We start from the raw sequence: 9515 nt of genomic DNA, 5'->3' as shown, positions 1-9515 counted from the left end.
AGATGGAAGAAAGAAAGAAAAGAAAAGTCCAGAAGGATGCCTCCTTCCAAGTTCATTTATAATGGCATTATACTTGAATACACAAGCATACAATAAAAATAATCCAACGGAGCAATATCTCTGATGAAAATAGATATAAAAATCCTCAAAAACAAAATTAAAAAACAAACAGGTCCCATACAAGCACATATCAAGAAGCTCATATACAATGATCAAGTTTACTTTATCCCAGAAATACAGGATTGGTTCAGCACTTATAAATCAATAAATATAATACATCATATAAATGCACTTAATGATATCAATCAATGGATGCAGAAAAATCCTTTGGCAAAAATCCAAAATGCCTTCATGATCAACATCATTGAAAAAGTAGGTCTGCAGGGAACAAGCCTCAACATATATATTACAAACTTAGCCAGCACCACCCTTAATTGGGAAAAACTGAAAGCAATCTGATTAAAATCAGGAATGAAACAGAGATGTCCACTATGCATACTCCTTTTCAATATATTGTTGGAAACATTAGCACAAGGAGTAAGTCAGTACAAGAGAATTACAGGGATACAAATGGGAAAATAAAAATTCAGATTATCCCTATGATTGGATCTTATGATATTCTTAAGGGAGCCAACCTCAAAAATATGAGAAAGTGAACAATCTTAGGGAAGTAGTAAGATAAAAAAATAAACAAACAAAAATCACCATCCTTTCTACACACCACCACTCTCAGTGTGTTTACACTGAGAAAGATCATGGAACTCATTCCCATTTATAATAGTATTAAAAACAATTGAAAAAAGTTACAAATTAATGTTACCAATGAAGTGCAAGTCCTTCACAATGAAAACTTCAAGTTTCAGAAGAAAGAGATTAAGGAATACATTACAAAAGAAAAGTCATCTCAAGTTTATGGATTGGTAGAATTAATATTGTGATATTGACCATTTTAACAAAAGCCATTTACAGAGTCCATGCAAATGCTGTTAAAATACAAATATTTCTTCACAGAAATAGAAAACAACAAAACTAACCTAAAAGTCATATGGGAACAGAAAAGTCCCCAGATAGCCAGAACAATTCTGCTCAAAACAAATATTGCAGAAACTGCCACTCATGAACTGCATGATATATTATGGAGCTATAATAATTTAAAAAAAATTATGATGCTGGCTCAAAATAGATGTGTAGACAAATGAATAAAATAGAAGACCCAAACCTGAGTGCTTGTAACTACAGTCAATCAATATTTGACATAAAAGGCCACAAAACAATAAATGGTTTTGGGGAAAATGGATGTCCATGAGCAGGAGAAAGAAATTAGAGCCATATTTATTACCTTGTAACAAAATTTGATACAAATGGATCAAAGAACACGATTTGAAAGCTGAAACATTAAAACTGCTAGAAGAAAAAAGAAAGCAAAGGCAGCACCCCACAAGATGATAGATGTAGGAAAAGACTTTCTGAACAAGCCTCCATCTGCCCTGTTAATTCTTGCCAGGAATTAAGATGAACATTTGAAAACTGGAACCTAAAGATGCCCCAACATGCCACAGGGAAACATTTTCCACTATGTTCATAGCAGCCTTATCTGGGATAGCCAGAAGCTGGAAACAACCCAGTTATAGCACAAAGGAAGAATGGATACAGAAAACGTGGTTCACTTATACAATGGAATACTATTCAGCTATTAAGAAAAAAGAACATCCTGAGTATTGCAAGCCAATGGATAGAACTAGAAAATATCATCCTTTATGAGGTAACTCAGACTCAAAAGGACATGCCTGGTGTCTAGTCACTAATAAGGAGATATTAACAAAGAGTACCGAATGCCGAAGATACAGTCTACAGAACTCAAAAAGCTCAACAAGCTGAAGGGCCCAAGTCAGGACACCTCAGTTCCACTTGGGAGGGATAAGAAAGCAACCACAAGGGAGGAAGGAGGGAGGGACAGAGGAGGGAAGGGAAATGGGGGTGGGAGTGGGGAACATGATTTGGTAATGGGGTGGAGGACTGAAACCCTGAGAGCCAGCAGAAAGAATGGAAACAGGAGACCCCAGGAGGAAGGAGGTTGGAAAGTCCCTCTAGAATGTACCAGAGACATGGGAAGTGAGAGACTCAGGAATCAAGGGGGGACCCTAGATGAAATGCCCTACAGTGAGGAGAGGGAACTAGTTGAGCCCACCTCCAGCAAAAACACAGGGCATCAAGTGAGGGTTGGGATTGCTACTCCACAGCCAAAGTTCTGACCCATAATACTTCCTGTCTGAAAGAAATGCAAGGATGGAAATGAGGAAGAGCCTGAGGAAAAGGAGGTCCAGCGACAGGGCCAAAGTGGGTTCCAGGTCAAGGTAGAGGCCCCAAGACCTGACACCATTACTAAGGCTATGGGTCGTTCACCAAATGGGACCTACCATGTCTGCTCTCCAAAATACCCAACAAGCAGCTGAAAGAGTCAAATACAGATATGGACACTCAACCAATGAACAGAAATTCCCCACCTGTCTGGATGAATTAAGGAAAATCTGGAAGAAGCTAAGGAGGCAGGCAACCCTGTAGGAGGACCAGCAGTCTCATTTAACCTGGACCCCAGAGATCTCTTAGACACTGAACCACCAACCAGGCAGCATACACCAGCTGAGATGAGGCCTCCAACACATATACAGCAGAGGACTCCTGGGTCGTGGTTCGGTCAGAGGAGATGCACCTAATCTTCAAGAGACTGGAGGCCCCAGGGAGTTTAGAGGTCTGGTGGGGTAGGTGGGGTGGGGACATCCTTGTGGAGACAGGGATGGGGGAAATGTGGGGCAGTGCGGGGGGTGGGGAGAAGGTATGGGATGTGGAACCCTCAAGGGGGTGGACTGGAAGGGGAATAAAATCTGGAGTATTAAAATTACTTACTTACTTAATTAATTAATTAAAAAATAAAGTGTCTTTAAAGCTAAGGAACCAATTGACTGAGTGAAGGAATAACCACCAAGTGGGAAAAAAATGTTGCCAGCTATTTTTCTTTCTTTCTTTTTTTTTATTAACTTGAGTATTTCTTATATACATTTCGAGTGTTATTCCCTTTCCCGGTTTCCGGGCAAAAAGCCCCCTCCCCCTCCCAACTCCCCTTCATTATGGGTAGTCCCCTCCCAACCCTCCCCCCATTGCCGCCCTCCCCCCAACAGTCTAGTTCACTGGGGGTTCAGTCTTAGCAGGACCCAGGGCTTCCCCTTCCACTGGTGCTCTTACTAAGATGTTCATTGCTACCTATGAGGATGGAGCCGAGGGTCAGTCCATGTATAGTCTTTAGGTAGTGGCTTAGTCCCTGGAAGCTCTGGTTGCTTGGCATTGTTGTACATATGGGGTCTCGAGCCCCTTCAAGCTCTTCCAGTCCTTTCTCTGATTCCTTCAATGGGGGTCCCGTTCTCAGTTCAGTGGTTTGCTGCTGGCATTCGCCTATGTATTTGCTGTATTCTGGCTGTGTCTCTCAGGAGCGATCTACATCCGGCTCCTGTCGGTCTGCACTTCTTTGCTTCAACCATCTTGTCTAATTGGGTGGCTGTATATGTATGGGTCACATGTGGGGCAGGCTCTGAATGGGTGTTACTTCAGTCTCTGTTTTAATCTTTGCCTCTCTCTTCCCTGCCAAGGGTATTCTTGTTCCCCTTTTAAAGAAGGCGTGAAACATTCACATTTTGATCATCCTTCTTGAGTCTCATTTGTTCTAGGCATCTAGGGTAATTCAAGCATTTGGGCTAATAGCCACTTATCAATGAATGCATACCATGTCTGTCTTTCTGTGATTGGGTTAGCTCACTCAGAATGATATTTTTCAGTTCCAACCATTTGCCTACGAATTTCATAAACTCATTGTTTTTGATAGCTGAGTAATATTCCATTGTGTAGATGTACCACATTTTCTGTATCCATTCCTCTGTTGAAGGGCATCTGGGTTCTTTCCAGCTTCTGGCTATTATAAATAAGGCTGCGATGAACATAGTGGAGCACGTGTCTTTTTTATATGTTGAGGCATCTTTTGGGTATATGCCCAAGAGAGGTATAGCTGGATGTTCAGGCAGTTCAATGTCCAATTTTCTGAGGAACCTCCAGACTGATTTCCAGAATGGTTGTACCAGTCTGCAATCCCACCAACAATGGAGGAGTTTCCTCTTTCTCCGCATCCTTGCCAGCATCTGCTGTCACCTGAGTTTTTGATCTTAGCCATTCTCACTGGTGTGAGGTGAAATCTCAGGGTTGTTTTGATTTGCATTTCCCTTATGACTAAAGATGTTGAACATTTCTTTAGGTGTTTCTCAGCCATTCGGCATTCTTCAGCTGTGAATTCTTTGTTTAGCTCTGAACCCATTTTTTAATAGGGTTATTTGTCTCCCTGCGATCTAACTTCTTGAGTTCTTTGTATATTTTGGATATAAGGCCTCTATCTGTTGTAGGATTGGTAAAGATCTTTTCCCAATCTGTTGGTTGCCATTGTGTCCTAACCACAGTGTCCTTTGCCTTACAGAAGCTTTGCAGTTTTATGAGATCCCATTTCTCCATTCTTGATCTTAGAGCATAAGCCATTGGCGTTTTGTTCAGGAAATTTTTTGCAGTGCCCATGTGTTCCAGATGCTTCCCTAGTTTTTCTTCTATTAGTTTGAGTGTGTCTGGTTTGATGTGGAGGTCCTTGATCCACTTGGACTTAAGCTTTGTACAGGGTGATAAGCATGGATCGATCTGCATTCTTCTACATATTGACCTCCAGTTGAACCAGCACCATTTGCTGAAAATGCTATCTTTTTTCCATTGGATGGTTTTGGCTCCTTTGTCAAAAATCAAGTGACCATAGGTGTGTGGGTTCATTTCTGGGTCTTCAATTCTATTCCATTGGTCTATCTGTCTGTTTCTGTACCAATACCATGCAGTTTTTATCACTATTGCTCTGTAATACTGCTTGAGTTCAGGGATAGTGATTCCCCCTGAAGTCCTTTTATTGTTGAGGATAGCTTTAGCTATCCTGGGTTTTTTGTTATTCCAGATGAATTTGCAAATTGTTCTGTCTAACTCTTTGAAGAATTGGATTGGTAGTTTGATGGGGATTGCATTGATTCTGTAGATCGCTTTTGGTAAAATGGCCATTTTTACTATATTGATATAGTATGTAGGTGCCCTTGTATTTGGGGCATAGATATTTAGGATTGAGTGTTCATCTTGGTGGATTTTTCCTTTGATGAATATGAAGTGTCCTTCCTTATCTTTTTTGATGGCTTTTAGTTGAAAATTGATTTTATTTGATATTAGAATGGCAACTCCAGCTTGCTTCTTCCGACCATTTGCTTGGAAAGTTGTTTTCCAGCCTTTCACTCTGAGGTAGTGTCTGTCTTTGTCTCTGAGGTGTGTTTCCTGTAGGCAGCAGAATGCAGGGTCCTCGTTGCGTATCCAGTTTGTTAATCTATGTCTCTTTATTGGGGAGTTGAGGCCATTGATGTTGAGAGATATTAAGGAATAGTGATTATTGCTTCCCGTTATATTCATATTTGGATGTGAGGTTATGTTTGTGTGCTTTTCTTCTCTTTGTTTTGTTGCCAAGACGATTAGTTTCTTGCTTCTTCTAGGGTATAGCTTGCCTCCTTATGTTGGGCTTTACCATTTATTATCCTTTGTAGTGCTGGATTTGTAGAAAGATATTGTGTAAATTTGGTTTTGTGATGGAATATCTTGGTTTCTCCATCTATGTTAATTGAGAGTTTTGCTGGATACAGTAACCTGGGCTGGCATTTGTGTTCTCTTAGGGTCTGTATGACATCTGTCCAGGATCTTCTGGCCTTCATAGTTTCTGGCGAAAAGTCTGGTGTGATTCTGATAGGTCTGCCTTTATATGTTACTTGACCTTTTTCCCTTACTGCTTTTAATATTCTTTCTTTATTTTGTGCATTTGGTGTTTTGACTATTATGTGACGGGAGGTGTTTCTTTTCTGGTCCAATCTATTTGGAGTTCTGTAGGCTTCTTGTATGCCTATGGGTATCTCTTTTTTTAGGTTAGGGAAGTTTTCTTCTATGATTTTGTTGAAGATATTTACTGGTCCTTTGAGCTGGGAGTCTTCACTCTCTTCTATACCTATTATCCTTAGGTTTGATCTTCTCATTGAGTCCTGGATTTCCTGTATGTTTTGGACCAGTAGCTTTTTCCGCTTTACATTATCTTTGACAGTTGAGTCAATGATTTCTATGGAATCTTCTGCTCCTGAGATTTTCTCTTCCATCTCCTGTATTCTGTTGGTGAAGCTTGTATCTACAGCTCCTTGTCTCTTCTTTTGGTTTTCTATATCCAGGGTTGTTTCCATGTGTTCTTTCTTGATTGCTCCTATTTCCATTTTTAATTCCTTCAACTGTTTGATTGTGTTTTCCTGGAATTCTTTCAGGGATTTTTGTGACTCCTCTCTATGGGCTTCTACTTGTTTATTTGTGATTTCCTGGAATTCTTTCAGGGATTTTTGTGACTCCTCTCTATGGGCTTCTACTTGTTTAATTATGTTTTCCTGGAATTCTTTCAGGCATTTTTGTGATTCCTCTCTGTAGGCTTCTACTTGTTCTCTAAGGGAGTTCTTCGCGTCTTTCTTGAAGTCCTCCAGCATCATGATCAAATATGATTTTGAAACTAGATCTTGCTTTTCTGGTGTGTTTGGATATTCCATGTTTGTTTTGGTGGGAGAATTGGGCTCAGATGGTGCCATGTAGTCTTCGTTTCTGTTGCTTGGGTTCCTGCGCTTGCCTCTTGCCATCAGATTATCTCTAGTGTTACTTTGTTCTGCTATTTCTGACAGTGGCTAGACTCCCCTGTAAGCCTGTGTGTCAGGAGTGCTGTAGGCCTGTTTTCCTGTTTTCTTTCAGCCTGTTATGGGGACAGAGTGTTCTGCTTTCGGGCGTGTAGTTTTCCCTCTCTACAGGTCTTCAGCTGTTCCTGTGGGCCTGTGTCTTGAGTTCACCAGATAGGTCACTTGCAGCAGAAAAGTTGGTCTTACCTGTGGTCCCGAGGCTCAAGTTTGCTCGCGGGGTGCTGCCCAAGAGCTCTCCGCGGCAGCAGCAACCAGGAAGATCTGTGCCGCTGTTTCTGGGAGCTTCAGTGCACCAGGGTTCCAGATGGGGTTTGGTGTTTTCCTCTGGTGTCTGAGATGTGTATGCAGAGTGCAGTCTCTTCTGGTTTCCCAGGCGTGTCTGCCTCTCTGAGGGTTTAGCTCTCCCTCCCACGGGATTTGGGTGCAGAGAACTGTCTATCCGGTCTGTTTCCTTCAGGTTCCAGCTGTGTCTCAGAGGCAGCGGTCCTGCCGCACCTGGGCCCTCCCCCACAGGAGCCCAGAGGCCTTATACAGTTTCCTCTTGGGCCAGGGATGAGGGCAGGGGTGGGCAGTGTTGGTGGTCTCTTCCGCTCTGCAGCCTCAGGAGTGCCCACCTGATCAGGCGGTTGGGTCTCTCTCTCACGGGGTCTGGGAGCAGAGAGCTGCTGTGGGCCGGGATCCGCGGGTGTGGGACTTCCGGTAAACACAGGACGTGCCCGGTCCTAGAGGAATTCTGCCTCCGTGTGTCCCGAGCTCACCAGGCAGCTTTCTTGCAGCAGAAAAGTTGGTCTTACCTGTGGTCCCAGGGCTCAAGTTCGCTCGTGGGGTACTGCCCACGGGCTCTCTGCAGCGGCAGCAACCAGGAAGATATGCCTACTTCATGTTCTTTACCCATTCATCAGTTGAATGGCATTTAGGTTGTTTTTGTTTCCTAGCTGAATAAGTATCTGTGGAATTGGATGTTAATTCCTTTAGGTATATACCACGAAGTAGTACACCTGTGTCATATGGATATCTTTTCGGGTTTTATGAAGATTCCTTACATTTCCAGAGTGGCTGGAACTGATTGTAATCTCACCTACAGTGAATGGGGCTAGCTTTTCCTTGCCTTTCCTGCAGCATTTTTGTAAGTTGTTTTGTTAATCTTAACCACTCTGATAGGTGTTTTTTAATAGTATTTTCCTAGAAGCTAAGGTTAATGAATACTTGTTTAGGTCTTTCTTAGCCAGTTTTATTACCCCTATTCAGAACTCTGTTTAGATGCCTAGTCCATTTTTAATTCGGCCTTTTGCTTACATTCCTAGACAGTTTCTAGTTGGGTCATTTAATTCTTTATCTTTTTTGTTGTTGTTGTTGTTTGTTTTTAGAGTTTTTGTTTATTCTATTAATTCTCTGTTAGAAAAATAGCTGGGGCAGCAGCTATACATGGACTATACATGGACTGACCCTGGACTCTGACCTCATAGGTAGCAATGAATATCCTAGTAAGAGCACCAGTGGAAGGGGAAGCCATGGGTCCTGCTAAGACTGAACTCCCAGTGAACTAGACTGTTGTGGGGAGGGCGACAATGGGGGGAGGGTTGGGGTTGGGAGGGGAACACCCATAAGGAAGGGGAGGGGTTAGGGGGATGTTTGCCCGGAAACCGGGAAAGGGAATAACACTCGAAATGTATATAAGAAATACTCAAATAATAAAAAAAAGAAAGAAAGAAAAAAAGTACCCAAGAAACTACTGGATTCCAGCACAGTGACTCACTTGTTCAAGGGAACAGAAAGCATTGGCTGTGTGGTAACGGTAGTGACAACTGATAGCAGATCCCAGGCACAGAGGACATGTTATGAGGCAGCTAATTGGAAAGACTAATATGGCTATGAGATTCCTGTGAACATGCTTAAAAGAATTGCCGATATTTCTCAAATCTACACACAGAATGGTGAAATGAGGCCACTTGGTTTTTGTCTAGTTTTAATTTGTATAGATGAAGAACAAGGCCCTCAAGTGTGATCCTGCAGGCTACTACTGTGGCTTTAAAGCCACTGCAGCAGGAGTGAAACAGAGTGGACCAGCTTCCATGAAAAAAAAGTGAAGAAATGTGATTGGACATTTGAGCAGATAGTGGAAACTGCAATTATGTGCCTTCCTACTGTTCTGTCAATTGATTTCAAAACTTCAGAAATAGAAGTTTGTGTAGTTACAGTTGAAAATCCTAAATTTAGGATTCTTACAGAAGCAGAGATCGATGCTCATCTTGTTGCTCTAGCAGAAAGAAACACTCTTATCAGCTTACCAGATCCATTATGCCATGTGCCTATGTGCTTGGTAACAACAAATCAACATCACAGAGGCCCTGGATTGACGATGGAGACTCTCCTACTCTTGCCACTGACTGATTAGGACTCCATATAAATAAAACAGTGCTTTTGTGGGAAAAAGACAGTACTTAGGGAGGAAGGTTCCATGACAGTTCCAGTGGGACACTGTATGAAGTAGACAGTGTCTTTAGCCATCGGGTATTATCTTCAAGCTGTAGAATGCAACCATAGACAATTGTAACATCCTATATTGTCTTGCAATTTTCTTGGACTCTGCTGACCAAGAAGTTGAAAAAAAGATTTCCAATACCTGGCCCTGGATTTTTGTAAAATAGTCTATGGCTCTTGAGTGTCTCTGTACTATTCTTCCTCCTCCTA

General features: G+C 42.0%; 1 pseudogene; it reads left to right on the top strand.

Moving 5' to 3' along the window:
- Nucleotides 1–312: 312 nt before the first annotated feature.
- Nucleotides 313–9219, top strand: LOC134484216 (proteasome subunit alpha type-6-like; annotated as a pseudogene).
- Nucleotides 9220–9515: the final 296 nt, after the last annotated feature.

The sequence above is a fragment of the Rattus norvegicus genome, chromosome X (genome assembly GCF_036323735.1).
Source record: "Rattus norvegicus strain BN/NHsdMcwi chromosome X, GRCr8, whole genome shotgun sequence".
In the NCBI taxonomy this organism is placed as follows: domain Eukaryota; kingdom Metazoa; phylum Chordata; class Mammalia; order Rodentia; family Muridae; genus Rattus; species Rattus norvegicus.
This window is presented reverse-complemented; position numbering and strand designations above follow the sequence as displayed.